Source organism: Lacerta agilis, chromosome 8 (genome assembly GCF_009819535.1).
Source record: "Lacerta agilis isolate rLacAgi1 chromosome 8, rLacAgi1.pri, whole genome shotgun sequence".
In the NCBI taxonomy this organism is placed as follows: Eukaryota; Metazoa; Chordata; class Lepidosauria; order Squamata; family Lacertidae; genus Lacerta; species Lacerta agilis.
Window position 1 is genome coordinate 30,619,684 of NC_046319.1, and position 19,637 is coordinate 30,639,320.

General features: G+C 45.5%; 1 protein-coding gene across 1 annotated transcript in view; it reads left to right on the top strand.

Annotated features, from left to right (window-relative positions):
- Window positions 1-8,706: 8,706 nt before the first annotated feature.
- ADCY7 (adenylate cyclase 7) overlaps window positions 8,707-19,637 on the top strand; it is a 79,658-nt gene continuing 68,727 nt past the window's right edge. Inside the window, exon 1 of the mRNA XM_033156757.1 lies at window positions 8,707-8,948. The gene's annotated coding sequence lies outside the window, so the exon portion shown is untranslated. The remainder of the gene's footprint in view (window positions 8,949-19,637) is intronic.

The window sequence follows — 19,637 nt, forward strand, 5'->3', positions numbered from 1 at the left end:
TTCTTTGACGAAAGGTGCATCTCTCTCTATGCAAGGAGAAGCCCCACTGTAGGCAAGGAGGACTCTGTAAGCAGTGGTGTGTATATGGAGCAATAGATTGCGGTGGGGGCACTGTGTGTGATCACAGAATCACCTGCAGAAACAAGTCACATTATAGTTTGATACTTCAGTGTTACGCTAGTTCAGTTTTGGGTTATGCAAGGAAACAATTCTCTCTAGCCCAAGACTGATTGCACACTATGTCTTTAACCCACATTCAAAAGACATTCTGGGCACACTAGTTTCAAGGTGGCTGGGAGTTGTAGCACTGTCAGGGGGAAACTACAATGCCCAGAATTCTTTGAAGGGGGAAATGTGCTTCAAATGTGTTTTAAAGGTGTAGTGTGTACAGAGCCCAAATAGTTCATTAGGTTTCTCTTGAAGAAAAATGATTTGTCTTTTACATTGAAGATGAGAGCTTGTTTTCGCTTTTCATTGTCTCTTGCAAAATGCTAAAACAGGAGATAAATAGGATGGGGTCACTGATGAGCTAAACAACTTAAAAAACAGCATTAAAAATAGTCTCCTCTGGTCCACAGTGGCTTGTGGGCAGACTTACAGCTTGCTAAATCCTGGAAGTAAGCTGAAGAAAACATTGCATGAGGTTGAGAGAGTGCATGAAACCCATGTTTGTTTTCCTACACTACAACATAATACCAGACCATGGTTTGGAATCATCTGAATCATACCACAGACAAGTAGAGGCAAGAAGCTTGTGGGTATAGGTTTACAGTAACAGATCCATAGGAGTTGGGAGGCACCCCACATACCCAGTTCCCTCAACCAGTGTTCGAAACTCCCATTGTTCTAGGCACATTTTGTGATGGAGTTTCATTAGCGGGAGCAGCTTCCGGGCTCTGGGCGCAGTTCTGCACCTAAAATTTCAGATTAAAACTGCAGAGTGGAAGGAAAGGAGGACCTTTTTCTGCCTCCCCACTTCCAACTACTCTCTGAAGACTGGTGAAGAGACCCTCTTAAGAATATGAGGGGGCTGGGCAGGAGAAGGACTAGACCATGTGAAAAATGAATATAAGATTTTAGCTGCAGTTCATTCATTTTCAGCTTTGTATTCTTGTTATTAAAAAAAAAAAAGTGTGCCTAGACATTCCGTTGTTGCGCCCACAACCTAGGTTCAAGGTGCCATTTAGCTCCTAGCTTTCATATCTCAGTTTCTAACACTGCCCTCAACCCATCCTTGAATAAGGCTTGGTTTCTAGACCCTTGATCTCTGAGGGTTGTCATTCTCACAAGGAACTGAGACAGTATATAGGGGTGGTAACAGTCTGAACGCATGGGTATGTAAAGGTTCATATCTAAGTGACTGCAGTGAGCCACGGAGGTGTTTCTGGTTAAAGAGATAAGTCCCTCTTTCTAGGAGTATATCCCCTGCTTTACACTCATCTGAGTGTGCATATCATGATTAACAGAAGTTTGGGGAAATTGGTTTGACCTGGCATGAACAGAAGGTAGCTGTTTTGCCTCTGCCAAGGGCACTTCGCCTGCTGCTACTTCTTAGATTAAGGAAGGGGGGGGGGGAGTCTGTGTGTGTAAGCAGATCAAGTGCAAATGGCAACATCAGTTCACGCTTTTTGTGCACTGGCTCAGGATGCTGCGCTGTATATTTCCTTCTGATTAAAGTATTTGTTTTACGTTTCCTGTGGTGGGGAGCCTGTGGCCCTCCATCTGCTGTTGGACTATGACTCCCATCAGTACCAGCACTTCCAGCTACTGTAATCCCCACAGATGATGGGAGCTGTAGTCCAGCAACATCTGGAGGGCCACAGGTTCCCTGCCCCTGTTTTACGCATCACATTCAGCCTAGGTTAGCCTCCAAAACAGTTGCAATTAAAATCCATACAAAAGAATCATCATAATATGTATACATGGCAGCATTTTTTGCTATCTTCCGTTCTGTGGACCACCAGGGCCGAAACAATGCAGGTGTGGATAACAAGCCAAGAAGAGAAAGCTGTTGGAAGCAAGGCTTCCTTCAGAAAATGGGTGTCTCATTCAAATGAAAACAAAGGACGAAGGCATTTGCAAAAATGCAAGCAGACAATAAGGGATGTAAAAGAGAGGATCTGAGGCATGTAGCATGTTTTTAGCTTAGTATTAAATGGTGTGCTGTTCCCGAAAGAATATTGTACAGCTGGAAAAGGTTCAGAAAAGAGCATCAGAAAGGATTAAGGGGGTGGAGCAATTCACCTATAAGGAAAGGTTCCAACATGTTGGCAGAGACCCTGAGGGTACCTAGCCCAACCCCTTGCAATGCAGGAATCTCAACTAATGCGCCCAAAACAGATTATCATCCAAGCTCTCTTTTAAAATCTCCAAACAAGGAGAGTCTACCACCTCTCATGGGAATCCATTCTACTTTTGAATAGCTCTTACCAGTGGCGGAGCTTCATGCTCCGGCACCGGAGGCGAGAAGCAGGTGGGGGAGGGGCTGGCACACGTCCTGGGGGCTTGGCGTGCATCCTGGGGGCGTATCGCGTGTTCTGGGGGTGGGGTGTGATGCGTGTTCTGGGTCCTATTGGGATCCCGCTGCCCGGTGCACCCCTCCCCCTACGCCCCGCCCTTCCTACGCCAGTGGCTCTTACTATCTGAAAGTTCTTCAGAGCGTTTAGTCAGAATTTCCTTTCTTGCAACTTGAATCCATTGGTTTGGGTTCTAGCCTCTGGAGGAGAATACAAGCTTACTCCATCCTCCATGTGACAGCCATTTATTGAAGGTGGCTATCATATGTCCTCTCAGCATAGCTGTCAAGTTCTGGATTTGAAAATAAGGGATCAGCAGTCTCACCTATCCCGGGGACAGTCACATGTCAGTGGTGGGCGGAGCCAGAAGCAAAAGTGGGCGGAGCAGCAATGTAAACTCCAAGCGGGCTCGGGCTCGGAGCGGAGCAAAGAGGAGGGCAGCCATGTGCTCCGCGGGATGGAGCCCCATCGTCTTCTTGTCTGATCCCATCAAAACAGGACAGGAAGCAGCAGCTGCTCAAAGGCAGCCAGGCTCCGCCCGCCAGCTAACCCTATTGGGCGGCTGAGGGGCTCGGCGGCAACGGATAGGTGCTGATGCAGGGAGAGGAATACACCCCCCTGTAAGCACGGGAAACGGCTCCCACTTGCTTTGAGGGCTGAGGCTTTTCTCTCCAAGTAGGTGAGATCTTCCCACCCAGTCCCTGGCCAGCAGGGGAGGAGCTGCTTCCATTAAAAACGGAAAATTTAAGGGAAATAAAAAATAAGGGAGAGTAGCGGGAAACTGCTTGAAATAAGGGAGAATCCCGGAGGAAACGGAATACTTGACAGCACTGCCTCTCAGTCTTTGCTTTACTAGGCTAAACATACCCAAACGTTCCTCATAAAGCTCAGTTTCCAGACCCTCGATCGTCTTGGTTGTCCTCCTCTGTACACATTGCAGCTTGTCCTCAAATCATGGTGCCCAGAACTGGACACAGTATTCCAGGAGTGGTCTGACAGAGGCAGAGTAGAGCAGGACTATTACTTGCCTTGATCTGGACACTATACTTCTGTTGATGCAGCCTAGAATAGCATTAGCTCCCGCTGCATCACACTGTTGACTCCTTTTCAAAGGTGTGGATCCTTTTCACTTGCACTATGGACTGTCCAGGTGTCCCCCATCTTATATTTGTGCAGCTGGTTCTTTCTGCCTAAGTGCAGAACCTTAGATTTGTCCCTACTGAAATCCATTTTCTTAGTTTCCGCCTAACTCTCCAATCTGTTAAGGTCATATTGAATCCCCAATTCCAGAAGTGGCTTTTACATCATGTGAAAGCTCAAATATAATGTGGAAATTAACCGTTTGGAAAATAAAATTAACTCCTTTGCGAATGCAGCTTTCGTTATTTGGGTAGAAAACATAAGTTTCTAAAAACAAACCTCCCACTCAGTGTCGTTTGGTTCTAAGAATTTTATCTGTGGTAAATGTAGTGCACCTATTCTGCATGAACTCCACTTGCGACCCTAACAGCCTCTCAGTATTCACCACCCCACCCCAATTTCCTGTGCTTTGTAATCTAATTCAGCCTAGTTCAAGTTTCTTGTGTGTGTGGGGGGGGGGGACTTCTTAAGGTTTTTTGGGGGCAGGGGTAATTTCTTCCTTCCTTCCTCCCTCGCAGTCAGAATATAAGCAGGTGGTTTTCATTCTTAGTAAGAGAGTGGCACTTTGTGCTTAAATTCTTTTTTTTCTTTTTCACTAATCTAAACAAGCTTCATATGAATAAGTGGTTTGTTGCTACACAGCCGTGTCTTTATCACGGTAATTGTACTGGGAAACTGCAGCTGAGCTGGCACCAGAAAAACCCAGTGTGAAGATAACCATAGTTTCTCGTTTCTCCACCTGTGTTCATCATTTTCTTGTTTTTTGCATGCATGCATGCCCTCCATGAACACTATATATCACAACCCTTTCGGTGCTTTTCGTGTTACTTTGTCATTGCTTCACCCAATGAATCCTGGGAAGTGTAGTTTGAGAAGTGCATGGAAGCATAGAATTGCACAGCTGTATGATTCAAGACCACTGGAGCAGGGGTTGCAAATGGCAGGCCTGTGAGTGAAGTTTGGTCCCCAAAGCATTTTTATTTATTTATTTATGGCTCCCAGAAGTTTCTGCCTCTGTGCTGGTGATTTTAAAAACAGAAACACAGCACCAGCTGTATGTACGCAGCACTCTTGCCGAAAGCTTATTGGTTGCTGTGGCTGCCCAGATGGGGAAGCCAGATACCTGTAGCTCAGTGGTAGAGCATCTGCTCTGAATGCGAAGGGCCCTAGATTCAATTATTGGCATGTTCAGATAGGTTACATTTCTTGCCCTATGATAAACCTTGAAGAGCTACTGCCAAAGGTGACGAGATCCACATAAGCACGTCACCCCAGGAATTTATTGGAGAAAAGAAGAACACCTAACAATAGTTTAAAAAAAATACTGCTCTTATAACACTCAAATATACTTATTAATATTTGCATTTAAATAAACTACAAAGGCCCAAACGCCGTGACCTTTCTTCACTGGGGTGGGGGGTTGTCACTTCATCCCCCTGATCATTTTGGTTGCCCTTCACTTGATAACAGCATCCCCAGCAAAGGGAGAGGAGAAGGTAAGTGACTTTTCAGGAGTACTTTATTACAACAGCAGTTTACACTTAGCTGTGATTCTCAGCAGCTGGTATTCAGAGGCATATACTGCCTCCAACAGGGTGGACATTACTGAGCTTAATGGACCAATGGTCTGACTCAGAAGAAAGCAGCTTCCGGTGTTCCTACAAATTTCCTAGCTAGATCACCCGAAGGGGGGTGCTCTCCAAGTACTCTGGAAGCAGGAATTAGTGCTTTGATCTGCTCTCCGCCAGCACTTGGGAAACAGTGGAGCAGTTTCATGAGCACTCTAATTTGCTCTGATCTCGCATCTTTGCTCTGCTCTGTTAAATGGTTAGTCTTGGGAATACACCAGTGAACTGGTATTCTGCAAATGAAAAGCATGCTCTGGAAGTGGAGGCTGTATGTAGTCAAAGACAGTCAGAAGTCACTGTTGCTAATCTTATCGGGGAAAGGAGGGAGGGGGCTTGATCCAATTTTTATTGGTATCTCTTGCCTTCCCGATGTAGAACTGCTGTCTCTTGCTTGATTGTTTTTTAAAAAACCAATGCCTGTTTGTTTGTGCATGCACATACCGGTACACTGCCAGAGCATGGGTGACCAGGCCCAGTTTTTGGACATCAGAGGATCCTGTCTACCCTTCAGAGAACTACAATAGCTTCCTGGGGTTCTCTGGGCAAAAGGAATGGCCGCTAAGCTGCCTATGCCTTGCCGAAACACAGACGGAATTTGGTAAAAGGTCAGTGTCACAAGAGGGGATGACGATGGTCACTAGCTTAGTTGGCATTATAGGAGGAAACAGACAAACCCATGGAGGATAGATCTATCAAAACCATTGCCTATGAAAAGTCGAACATAACTGAGTTTCAGAGGCACTGTAACTCTGAACACCAGTTGCTGGGGAGTGACAACACAGGCACTGCTCTTACCTTCAAACTGCTTGTGGGTTTCTGGAGGAATCTGGTTAGGCACTGTGGGAAGCTGCAGGCCAAACTACCGGTAAATAGACGTTTGGTCTGACACAGCAGGACTTATGCGTGGCTATCAATGCCACCTGCCTTCCTACTAAAGGGCACCTCAGGCAGGAGCAGTAGGGCTCAAAGGCAGTTTTTGTCTTTTTGCTTGGAGAACAGCTGATGAATGTTCTTTGTATTCCTGCTTGTATTAATGAAACCCAGAAGGCACTCTAGAGAAGATGATGTGTCACCAGTATCCGGCAACCCAGATGACTGCCACATGTCCAGTGGGTGTCATTCTAAGGTCACGATCACACCAAACATTTAACGCAGCAATATGATATCTCAGTATGATAGTAGTAGTAATGTACGGAAGTGAGAGCTGGACCATAAAGAAGGCTGATCACCGAAGAATTGATGCTTTTGAATTATGGTGCTGGAGGAGACTCTTGAGAGTCCCATGGACTGCAAGAAGATCAAACCTATCCATTCTCAAAGAAATCAGCCCTGAGTGCTCACTAGAAGGACAGATCCTGAAGTTCAGGCTCCAGTACTTTGGCCACCTCATGAGAAGAGAAGACTCCCTAGAAAAGACCCTGATGTTGGGAAAGATGGAGGGCACAAGGAGAAGGGGACGACAGAGGATGAAATGGTTGGACAGTGTTCTCGAAGCTACTAACATGAGTTTGGCCAAACTGCGAGAGGCAGTGAAGGATAGGTGTGCCTGGCGTGCTCTGGTCCATGGGGTCACGAAGAGTCGGACACGACTGAACGACTGAACAACAACAAATGATATCTCTTTGAACAGTCATGGCTTCTGTCAAATTTATCCTGGGTGCTAAAGTTTGTTATGGATGCTGAGAATTGCTAAGAGACTCTATTCCCAGCCCCCAGAGCTACCAGTTCCAGAGTTCCCTGGGAAGAGGGATTGATCATTAAACTACTCTGTGGATTGAACTCCTTGAGGGGGAAAGGGGGTCTCCAAGCAGCCCTCAGCACTCTTAATAACTACAGCTCCCAGAATTCTTTGGGGGAAGCCATGAGCATTTAAAGTATCACTGTATTTTAAATATATGGTGTGGATGTGGCCTAATCTAGGAGACCAGGGTCAGGGCTGGCTCGAGATGTTTTGCCACTGTAGGCAAAATGCCCCAATGCCCCCCCGCCCTCTCCCTGCCCATTCTGTTGTGCCTGTGCTGCTGCCAACCCAGTTACAGCAACTGTACCCTCAACTGTGGTTGTGCCTGCACTGCTGCCATGATATAGCAGCAGTGGCGAGGGTAACAGCACTGTATCGGTGGTGTGGGAAGCCTGGGAGGGGGCTGGCAGTGGTGCAACAGAAGGGGCCTGAAGCCACCCCCCACCCCCCGCCTGAAGCAAATGGCTTCACCTCGCCTCATGCATGAGCCACCCCACCTCGAAATAGGACACTCAATACATCATCCCTGCCTGCCTCTCCTGCCACACTTAAGAGTTCTTGCTTGAGAGATTGTGAAGGCCAGCAGATAAAAGGGTTCTTTGTTAAATAGACACCAGCATTCAGGGGACGGGGGTAACCTGGGAATGCTATGAGCAGCTGGGCGTTTCTAATTGGATGCATTTTCAGAGGAAACGAAACCAAGTCACAAAAGGCCTGTAAAGCCTGGATTTAAATAAGTAATAATTATATGTTTTGCACGGTTGGACAACATTATTTAGAGGAGGTTTCACCAACCTGGTGCCCTTCAGGTGTTTAGGACTACAATTTCATATAAATTGGCCAGAGCTGATCTGCAGGTGCTGAGTACCAGTATGATCTCTAGGCTTAACCTCAAATGACATGCTAGGACAGACGCAGAGGAGGGTGACCAAGATGATCAAAGGTCTGGAAACCAAGCCTTGTGAGGAAAGGTTGAGGAAGTTGGGTATGTTTAGCCTGGAGAAGACCGAGAAGTGATAGGATATGATACCTCTCTTGAAATACCTGAAGGCCTGTCACATGGAAGATGGAGCAAGCTTGTTTTCTGCTGCTCAAACCAATGGATTCTGGTTACAATAAAGGAGATTCCAAATAAACATTAGGAAGAACTTTCTGAAGACAAGAGCTGTTGGACAATGTAATGGACTGCCTCAGAAAGTGGTGGACTATCTTTCATGGGAGTTTTTTTTTTTTTAATAGAGGTTGGATGGTCATCGATCAGGGATTATTTCCTTGTGATTTCTCTGCTGCAGGGGTTTGGCGTGTAGGTGCGTTGGGGTCCCTTCCAACCATGGGCGTAGCCAGGATTTTTGTTAGGTGGGGGGGGCAGAACCTCAGTTTGCTATGTATTTTTATTGATTTTTTAATTGGGGGGCACCTACCCCCCCTTGGCTACGCCCATGCTTACAACTCTACATTTTCAAGTTCTAGAGGCACGCTGCGCCCGACCCTTATGCTCCCACCTTATTCTGCAGCTCCACGTGGGCTTATAAAAAGGGAGAAGGAATGGGCTGCCAATTGCCAGGCGCGCAACGCGCAACTAGAGGCGGGGTTTCCCTAGGCCCCGCCCCTGAAGCACCTGCCTAGGTTCCCACCGCGGAGGCAAGCGAAGCGTGCCTTCCCTTCTCTCTGGCCCCGCTGCAGTCGTGCTTGGCGAGGCGGGCGTGTGGCCGCGCCTCCGGGGGAGCCAACGCCGCTAGAGGGCAGGGGCGGCACCCGCACGTCGGGCAGGCAGCGCCTTTCCGCTTTTGACTCACCCCTTCGGCTTGGGCTCTCCTCTCTTTCTCGCACACCCACCTACGCACGCAGGCAGGATAGGCAAAACCCCGAGCCAAGGACAGCGACGAAGCCCTAGCCGGATAAGCAGCGGCGGCGGCGGCAGAGGTGAGTTTTGGGGCTGTTGGCTCCGTGCGCCCTGGGCGCGGCGGGCAGCGATAAGCGCCCGGTACCTTAGACGCTTCGGACAAGTGTCCTTAACTCTCACAGCGTCAAAAAGGCGGGGGGGGGGGCCTGAGGGCTTTGCGCACGCGCCGCCCCCTCCTAACTTTTGCGCGCGGACCTTCCTCCTCCGCAGGACCCCCCCAGATATCTGGCCAGGTCGCTTGTTTGGTGGGTGTTATTGCGCTCGGGGAAGAAAAAGAGGTTGCGGCGTTGCGCTGCGCTAATTGGCTGGTTGGTGCTTCCAGGGCAATAGATAAGGGTATTAGGGAAAGGTAGCATTGTTGCCCCTTCCTCTTCCCCCTCTCCTTTTTTATTTTTAGTCGGGGGTCTGACTGAAGACAGAAAACAAGAGTGCCTCTGAGCATGCACGGTCTGCATACACTTCTAGCCCTTACTTTGTCCAGGTCTCCTCACAAAACTCTGCGGGGTAGGGAGGAAGGCTCTGATCCTTGCATCTTTATGTAGCCCAGGTGGATCTTGTTGCAGCTGATGGAATGGGACTGGGGAGATTTTTTATTTTATTTTTTGAACTGTGGAAGATGAGGGGCACCCTTTCAAAACCTTTTGGACGTGTTGAGATTATTTTTGTGTTATGAAATGCACACAGGGACATATATACGTGTGGGTGTTTACACACCCACACACCCACACGTATAACATCCAGTAGAGTCCTATGCAGCACTCTGGAAGAAAAGATCCTTGTGTCTTCAATGGTGCTTACAGCCAGGAAGCTGAGCATTAAGATCGCGATGAAATTTGTCTCCATACTAAATTCTGAATCTTGGCCATTATCTGATGCTATTATGGTAATTGCTCAAATCAAATAAACATTAAGGTTGTTGGTTGAGTTTAAGAACTTGTTTGATGAAATTTGCATGCTCTTGCATAGGAGCAGAAGAACGGCCCTGGTCCTTCCGTAAGGGGAAAAAGGAAAATTCTTGGTTCTTCCATGATGCATTTGAGGCATTCTCTCCTGCATAAGAATGAAAGCAGAACCACCTCTCCTAAGATGGTGCCTGCCATTGACTCTTCCTATAATTCATATTGAAAAATAATGTCTCTTTAAATAATGTGTTAACAAAGTCTCTTTTTAATTGACTTTTAAAAGTTTTCAACCAAACCAATTGATTAAAAAATTACAGCGCTTATGATGTTTCTTTGCCTCTGAGTATATCCAGAGTTCTCTTCCTCTCTAATGAGCAACCACCAAAGAATCCTGGGAACTGTAGTTTAATCACTACAGAGCTACAATAGCCAGGACCCTTAACAGACTACAGTTCCCAGGGTGTGGGTGTGCGCACTTTAAATGTACATAGACTACAAGCAGAAGCTCTGTTGGGAAGATATAGGATAAGTTTCAGGCAGTCTCCAATCCTGGCATCTCCCTGTTCAATCTCTCTTCTGGGTCAATTGTATATGTAAACGTCCCTTATTTCAGAGTGCTTTATTTAAACAAAGATTTAGTCGATTGATCAAATGGGTTTGCATAAATAACTTTGAAGAAAAAAGCATGAAGTCTTCTTTTTAGATTTATGCCTTCAAATGTCTTGCATGGCAGCACTTCTTTTTAACTGGTCAGAACTTAACAGTACAGTTCTATGCAGTAGGGATAGGGAACCTGTGGCCCACCAGTCTTAATCGGACTCCAGCTCCCATCAGCCCCAGCCAGTGGAGTTGTAGTGCAGCAACATCTTGAAAGCTGCAACTTCCCCATCTGTGCTATACAGCATATTCAGAAGTTACTCAAAGTCCCGCTGTGTTCAGTGAGACTTACTTCCCAGTAAGGAAGGGTGCTGGGGTTATAGCCTAAATTGACTGGGCATGTAACAGGTATCAAACATTGCAGGCACCCTACTCTGATATTAGGACAGACATTAATCATATAGAGAGGGGGAAGGTTGAATCCAACTAAATTCTGCTTGACCTACTGAAATTAATGGACCTGTAGTTGAATTAGGTCTTCACCAAGTACGTATAATGTTGAATACAACTCAGAGATGTCGTAGCTGAAAACCCTTAATCTCAGTGGTGCAGAAGATGCCAGTGGTTATTTAAGAGATATGCACTCTGCACACCCTCAGAGGCACAACTCAGCATTGTTTCACATGGTTAAATCGTTTCCTGGACTGTCAATCATGGGTGAGGGGAGGGACGCTATAACTTACTGGTAGAGAGCACTTCCTTTGCTTGCACTTGGTCTCAGGTTCAATCATTGGCATCGCCGGTTTTTTTAAAAGGGCCTGGTAGCAAATGATAGGAAAGACCTCTGCCTCAGATGAGATACTAGAGAGTTTCTGGCAGTCTCGCCTGCAGTGAGGCAGCATCCTACATTATGTTATATCCATGAAAATCCTGGGATTACTTTGGGGTGTTAGTGAATCGCTTCTTCTTGCCTCTGGGTTGATGTCCAGAACTTTCAGGGAACTCTGTCGTTTATTAAGCAATGGGGCTTTGCAAATGCATTAACAGATGCATTAACAGGACAGCAGCTCATCATTACTATTTCAGCGGCATCCCCGAGGTACAGGTGCTTCCCATTATTGACAGTGGAGGGGAGGGGGAATCCTGAATGGTCTCTGTGAAGCATATTCCATCATTCACAATTGATATGCCCTCTTGCTCTCTGTTTACATTTGGTTTTTCTAGGAGTGAAAGGGAGTGACTGTTCTGACGGGCTGCATCTGTTGACCAATCTGTGCTGTAATCTGTTCAATATGGCACTGTTCATTTCCCTTTTTAAACTTCATTTCCTTTTGGTGTTGCAGTCTCTGCGTTTCGTAAGCCTACAGATTATTGAGCGTGTCTCTAAACTACAGTGGAGAAAGGGTTTTAAAATTCATTTTTTTGTAATGCTTTTGTTAAGAGAAGGTGGGAAATTAGCCAACTGTAGCCAAAGTGTTCATTTTCAGAATAAAGAACAGCGATTCATGGAGGCTGCCGATTGTCTGAACAAAATGTGTTCCTAAGCCTTTCAACACCATAGTTTTTATTGCTGAAAACAAGTCTTTCTTTCCTGAATATAAATTATTTGCAAGAGCTATTTCAAGTGTGACAATTTCTCTCTCTACACTGCTGGCATTGATTTATAAAGCTGTCACCCACTGGAAACAACAAGAATCAAAGAATCATAGAATTGGAAGGGACTACGAGGGTCAACTAGTCCAGCCCCTTGCAATGCAGGAATGCCCAGTGTGTGACTTGAACCCACAAACATTAGATTAAGAGTCTCATGCTTTTACTGACTGAGAGTCTTATAGCACATTTAAATACTAACAGACTTATTATGCCATAGCATTGGAGGACTACAGTCCACTTCATCAGATGTATGAAGTGCCAACCTGAGTTCCATGCAGATTTCTATTTGTGCTTGTCCCCATTCAACAAACCTTCTGGAACAACGGTTCCCAATTAGCTAAGTACTTGGTTTTTTCAAAAACCAATCTACAGAACCCCTACTTTTGAAAATTTTGGTAACTTTATGGTAGATGCCTCTGCAAAGCAATTTTTTGAACAAAATGTGGGGTAGACCCTATAAGCAAATGATTTTAGGTGTGCTAAAAAAAATCAGACCATAGAAACAGACCATTTGTACCATGCAAAAATGACAAAAAATAGTTTGGGGGGAGGCAAGGGATGGGCCGCAGACCCCCGGGTGTGTTCCATGGACCCCCAGGGTCCCCGAACCCCTAATTAGGCACAGCTGTTCTAGAATATGCAAGGGTTTGGCATCTAAAGGTGAATGAAATAAAATTTAAAAATTGCTGGGGGGTTTCGGAGTTCATCACTTGCTCTGTTCTAATAAATCTTCATTACAAGCCTGTTTGGATCATAGAATTGTAGAGTTGGAAGAGGCTGCAAGGGTCCTCTAGGCTAGTCAAATCCCCTGAAATGCAAGAATCTCAACTAAAACATTCATGACAGATAGCCCTCCAACCTCTGCTTAAAACCTTCCAAGGAAGGAGAGTCCACAACCTCCCGAGGGAGTCTGTTGCACTGTCAAACAGCTCTTGCTGTCAGAAAGTTCTTCCTGATGTTTAGTGGGAATCTCCTTTCTTGTAACTTGAAGCCATTGGTTCGAGTCCTACCCTACCTTTCATGTGACAGCCCTTGAGATATTTGAAGATGGCTATCATATCTCCTCTCAGCCTCCTCTTTTCTAGGCTTAACATATGGTTTCATCAGTCCATGCAACCTATACAGCCAATAAAAGTGGTGCAGGTTCTCCGTGTTCTGAGATGAACTGCCTCATTTGAGTTTGTGCAGGCAAACCACAGGAATATCTTTGCATATGTAGATTACAGATGTGTTCATTTTGGAATTGTAGTTGAACAAACTTCATGTGATTCACAATCTATTTCGTACACGTTTCATCTATACAGGAAGAACCAGGTTTAAGCTTCCTCTTATAGCAATTGCTTTCTCTGAGGGTACTAACAAGAACCCTTCAGTGTGAAATGTGTCCTTTTAAAGAATTTGTAGCTTTTACAGTAAACCAGATGGACAGGTGGTGAGTGATTCACGATGATGTGATAAGCTTGTGAGGGTTCATGACAAATAACAGAACAAACTTCACCCAGGAAATCAGCATGGAGAGGATGCAGTACTTGCCAGAACCTGTTTCCAAATGCAAGACTTGACCTCATGTTAGCCAATGTTAACGCAGTGGTTTGCAACTGGGGGCAAAAACTGGCGAAAGCTGTCTGAGTTCCTTGTGGTTCTGATGGTGATATGTTGCTCCCAAGGAACCTGAGACTGAGAATAAGATAGAGATGATAACTGGCTGAGGCAATTCCAGGTTGGTTTGCAAGGTGTTTACAACAGCCATTCTGAGACTGGTAGGTGAAATACACACACACACACACACACCTTCACCACCATAGTCTACAAAAAGGATCACATTCCACATCCCTCAGGTCATAGTAGCAGCTGCTGCTACTTCCCAATTCCTTTTAAAGGTGGGTTAAGGTAAGTTGCAAGCTGGGACGTGGGTGGTGCTGTGGTCTAAACCACTGAGCCTAGGGCTTGCTGATCGGAAGGTCAGCGGTTCGAATCCCCGCGATAGGGTTGCCTGGTCCCAGCTCCTGCCAACCTAGCAGTTTGAAAGCACGTCAAAGTGCAAGTAGATAAATAGGTACAGCTCCAGTGGGAAGGTAAACAGTGTTTCCGTGTGCTGCTCTGGTTTCGCCAGAAGCAGCTTAGTTGTGCTGGCCACATGACCCAGAAAAACTGTCTGCGGACAAACGTCGGCTTCCTCGGCCAGTAAAAACGAGATGAGCGCCACAACCCCAGAGTTCTTCATGACTGGACTTAACTGTCAGGGGTCCTTTACCTTTACCTAAGTTGCAAGCTAGGCATGTGCTGAAGGATGAGGGTGTACCAGGAGATCCTAGGGATTGAACCCGTGACCTTCTGCATGCAAAGCAGATGATCCGACCATTGAGCCTGTACTATAAAGTGGCTCATCTTTCCACCAAGGACCGGCAGCAACAGCTGTTAGGAGACCAACACTAAGTTTCTCTAATTAAAACCAATCCTTTGATTGTGGGTAAGTTGCATCAGTTCACAGTCAAAGGATGAAAGTGGTTTATCATTGGGTGTGCAGTATCTAGGCACAGTAGATACCCATCAGTATCTATGGAGGTGGGGGGAGGCCCCCACCCATGTGCTTAAACACACATTTCTAAAGAAGAGTGCATGCACACGAAAGCTCATACCAAGAACAAACTTAGTTGGTCTCTAAGGTGCTACTGGAAGGAATTTTTTTATTTTATTTTGTTTTGACTGTGGCAGACCAACATGGCTACCTACCTGTAACTGGACATATTTCTGGAGTCTGCAGAGTTCTGAAGTGCACAGTTGTTGGCCTTTCTTCACACCCACTTCAATATAAGATGATCCAAACTCTTGGGAAAACATTGCAGGTAAAAAAGGACATGCCCTGTCCTTGCAGCAAGATCTTGCTTGTGGAGCAATATGGCCTTGTTGTCATTGTGCCGTGAAGTATAGTTTAGGGTTAAAGATGCACTCCAGGTGTGTAAAGGTTGACTGTGACAGTACTACATGTTATTGAGGAAATGTAGGCTGGTGCTAGCCATGCATGCTCGTAATGTCTGGTTGGACACAATGAGATGAGACTAGTCCCTTCTTCAAATTTTAAATACCTTTTTAAAAGGCTGTAGTGTAATACACAAGGTGATTAGAAACCCTTTTATAAAAGCTGAAGCAGGATTAATCATTAAACCAGCTTTTAAAAAAGTTTTTTTTTTAAGAAAAAGAAAAGAGCAATTGCACAGCACAGTGTCACCTTGACAGCATCCTATTCAGTGTAGGATGGAGAATATGCAGATCTGGTTACAAAACTGTGTGCTTCATACTTGTGGGCTAAGTTCCATAATTACTTTTTTTTTAAGCAGAATAATATAAATCGGTGTTGAAATATGATAGGGAGTATGTTTTCTTCCATCATGCTCTAGTTCATAAGCCTATTTCTATTCTGCGAAGGTGGCTCTTAAATTCTCATTTTACTGAGTTAAGTTTGCAGTGGTAATACGGTGGATAAGGGCCTCTGCTTCAAGACAGGAAATTCTAAATACAAATTTGCTGCCACTGTGAGCCACTGCAGTGGTTAGAGTGTCAGCCTGGGACATGGGAGACCAGGGTTCAAATCCCCACTTGGCCATGAAGCTCACTGAGTGACCTTGGGCCAGCCACTGCCTCTTAGCCTAACCTACCTCACAGGGTTGTTGTGGGGATTAGATGAGGAGGAGGAAAATACTGCCTTGAGCTCCTTGGAGAAAAAAGTGGGATACAAATGAAATAAAAAAGTAGCTAGCTAGTAAGGGGAGGTTTGGGAGAGTTTCCATAGGACCAAAAGTAAATGTTAAGTAATTAAATTCATGTTCCACCTTATTCCAAGAGCTTAAAGGTAAAGGGACCCCTGACCATTAGGTCCAGTCGTGTCCGACTCTGGGGTTGCGGCGCTCATCTCGCTCTATAGGCCAAGGGAGCCGGCGTTTGTGTGGAGACAGCTTCTGGGTCATGTGGCCAGCATGACAAAGCCGCTTCTGGCGAACCAGAGCAGCACACGGAAACGCCGTTTACCTTCCCGCCGGAGCAGTCCCTATTTATCTACTTGCACTTTGACGTGCTTTTGAACTGCTAGGTGGGCAGGAGCTGGGACCGAGCAACGGGAGCTCACCCCGTCGCAGGGATTCGAACCGCCGACCTTCTGATCGGCAAGCCCTAGACTCTGTGGTTTAACCCACAGCGCCACCTGGGTCCCTATTCCAAGAGCTTAAGATGGCATAAATGGTTAAGTTTCTCCCCCCCCCAACACCCCAATTCATTGTAATAGCCCTTTAGGGTGGGTTTGCCTGAGGCAGAGTAACTGGCTCAATGTCACTGGGTAGGCTTCAAGGCTGAGTTGGGATGCGAACTTGGGTTTCTATAATGAGATACTGATTCCCCAGTCTGCAGAAGAATTGCGTAAGGTCCCAAGATGGTAATCCATATTCAGTATATAGCACCACCCCTGGCAGCCCCTCTCCACAAAAATTCCCAAGTTTGCAGGTTATAATTCTACAGTGTGGAACCTCTGGGTGCAGCAATAGGAGGGAGAAGAGGAGACACATTTTTTGAGTAAAAGGATTGTGTCTCCCCTTCCAAAGCTGCCTGCTGCTTGTCTGCCTCCAGCTCGTCTCCCTCTGATGGAGGTGGTGAAACATGAGCTACCACTAGTGCGGAATTTCTGAGAAGAATCTGTGAATAATGTGTTTTGTGTTGCTGTGTGTGTGGTTGTTCCCCCCCCCCCCGCCGCCGCCGCCCCCCCAATAGCCAGGGTGCAATTCTGCAATTACATGGTTTTGAGGGTGTGCATGGGACCAGGGTAACTGAAGTTGAGTGGACCCTCAAGCTGATAATGTTCAGGAATTCAGTTTAAAATGCTATAGTGTCATTGATCCTCTCTTATCCTAAATGAGGGCCAGTTCTCACACAGCAGTGTTCGTGATGCAATAAGTTGCTTTATTTGAAAAAGGCTCTTGCAGATCAGATAAGCCAGTGTTTTTCAACCTTTTTTGGGCAAAGGCACACTTGTTTCATGAAAAAAATCACGAGGCACACCACCATTAGAAAATGTTAAAAAATTTAACTCTGTGCCTATATTGACTATATATAAAGTAATTTTTCAATTTTTCCCACGGCACACCAGGCAACATCTCGCGGCACACTAGTGTGCCGCGGAACAGTGGTTGAAAAACACTGAGATAAGCCCATCAGTGGGAGCACTGTAGCAACATCTGAAAGGAGGTGCCTGTGTCCCATCAACCCTATTTGGGACTATAATCCAATGTGTCCTTTTCTGGGTTAGTCTATTTTGCAACCTTTCTCTCCCTCTCTCTCTCTTTCAATTGACATGTTAATCAGCTTTGACTCTGATATGACATCTTGAATCTTCAGATTGATGACGGCAACATTTGCCATTGTTTCTGTGTTCCTAGTTGAGTTTCCACCTCCCCCCCTTTAAAGTAATGCTTTACCTCGCTCCCTGATTACTTGGTTTCTTCAGTAGCTAATTGTGAGGAGTTTGTCAAAGGCCCATTGAAAGCCTGAATAAATTACTCCAGCTGGTTCTCCTTTATCCTCTACTTCAACTGGCATTTTAGCAGCCTGAGATACTGTTTATCCTTTGTGCAAGTCTCACAATGGGGGACCTTAAGGGGATTTTTCATCTGTGCATGTTCACACAGAAGTGAGTCCCTCTGAATTCAGTTCGTTTTACTCCTAAATGAGTGTCCATAGGGTTGCAGCCGTAGAAATTTAATGTGTGACTTCCCCCTCTCTCCTTTGAGAGAGCGTTATGGCCTTAGCCCAGGTGGGGATGGGAGAGGGCCGAAACACCCCTTTCTCTTCCAAATTCTGCCATGCAATGATCACAAACAAGTAGGACAGCTTTGCACCAGCATAGGTTGTCTTGAAGGCCTTGTTCAATTAATCTGCTGTTGAGGATTCAAAGATGGTGAGGAAGAAGGGAGAGTTGGGGCAGGTAGAACCTCGTTGATCCTTGTGGGAAGAAGCAGAAAAGTTTAAATAATGTCGTCTAAGCCTGTGAACTCACTATACCTTTCAAGTACATTCGAAACACATTCTTTCCCTCAAAGAATTCTGGGAAATTTCCCTCAAAGAATTCTGGGAAACTACAACACCCATAATCCTTTGAGAGACCAAAGGTGCTTCAGATGTGCTTTGAAGGGATAGTGTGCATGCAGCCATAGTGGAGTCACTGTCTGCTGCCTTTTCCATGGATGCTGAGCCTTTCATAGAATGCACCCTTCCATTGTTCGCTCTGACAGTTCCAGGCAGATGGGTTAGAATCCTTTTCTTTTAAAAAGAGCCATCTTAAAGAGCTTCCAGAAAGGTAAGCATGTTTACAACACCAGAGAGCCTCGTGGCACTTTAATACTACCGGTACTGTTTACTATAGCCTGAGATGCAAAAGGGCTGAGGAGGCTAAGGCTGCTTCCCATCTTCTTGCCTTCTGGCTCATCAGTGAGCTGCAGTTTTAGTTTATCTACTGATTTGGAGCTTGCTTTTTCTTTCTTTCTTTCCATTTTGAAATCTTCCAAAACTTGAAGGAACCAACTGATTAGATATTTCATTTCTAGCTAGGTTGTGGTGGTCAGAGTATAATTTGTTACTTGCACAGTGCTTTTTGCATTGACTGGTAATATGGCAGAGAGAATAAGGCAGGGCACACTGTGATAAAGTGGCCTGACTCATGGTCAGGAATTGGATTTTCTGGAGGAAAAACCCGAGCAAGTGGTGGTGGGTGGGCTTTAGGTTCAACTTCCTTGTTGCCTCTCATGGCTCTGACTTGGAAACTTAACAAGGACAGAATCCCACAGGGGTTAAATTTGGCCCAGAGGTTTTCACTTCCCAGTTCCTACTATAATGCAATCATGACACCGAAGATACCTGCTTCTGGCATTTTTCACGTATAGGGTGGAAAAGGGAACTAACTATGTCACAGTTATTTCAACAATGTCTGGACACTTAAAGCCATCAGCATGCCTTACAACCAGGAGAAGATTTGGTGAACTTCAGCAGTTGATTGCCCCCCACCTTGGTTTGCATGGATTTCTGAGTAAGCCAGGGAAGAAAAGAGTAATGGAGTACCTAGCACATTTTGCACGAATTCCAAAGAAACTTCTGAACCACAATGTCATGTTTTCAGAACCATTCCTTGTGTTTCCTCATTACTGCAGACTCAAATCATTGAAATAATTGCTAGGAAATATGGTGGGGGTTGTAACCGTGTTTTTTTTTAAAAAAATATTTATTAGAAATTTTCCAATTAATTCCAAATTACAATACATGATTAAATTTTTCCCAACTCCCCTTTCTTTCACCAAGGTGAGCATACCAAACAAACCCCTCTCTCACTGGGGTGATCAACAATTCTTTCCCAATTTAACCACTTGCTTTACACTTATCATCATTGCTTTTACAGACTTCTCCGATTCCCCCCCCCCCCCCGTTGATTTCAATTTAACCCTAATTCACAGTTATTGCCCATTGATCCCCATATTACTTTTCCTCCTTCTCACATTTTCCTTATAGACTCTTTTACTAAAT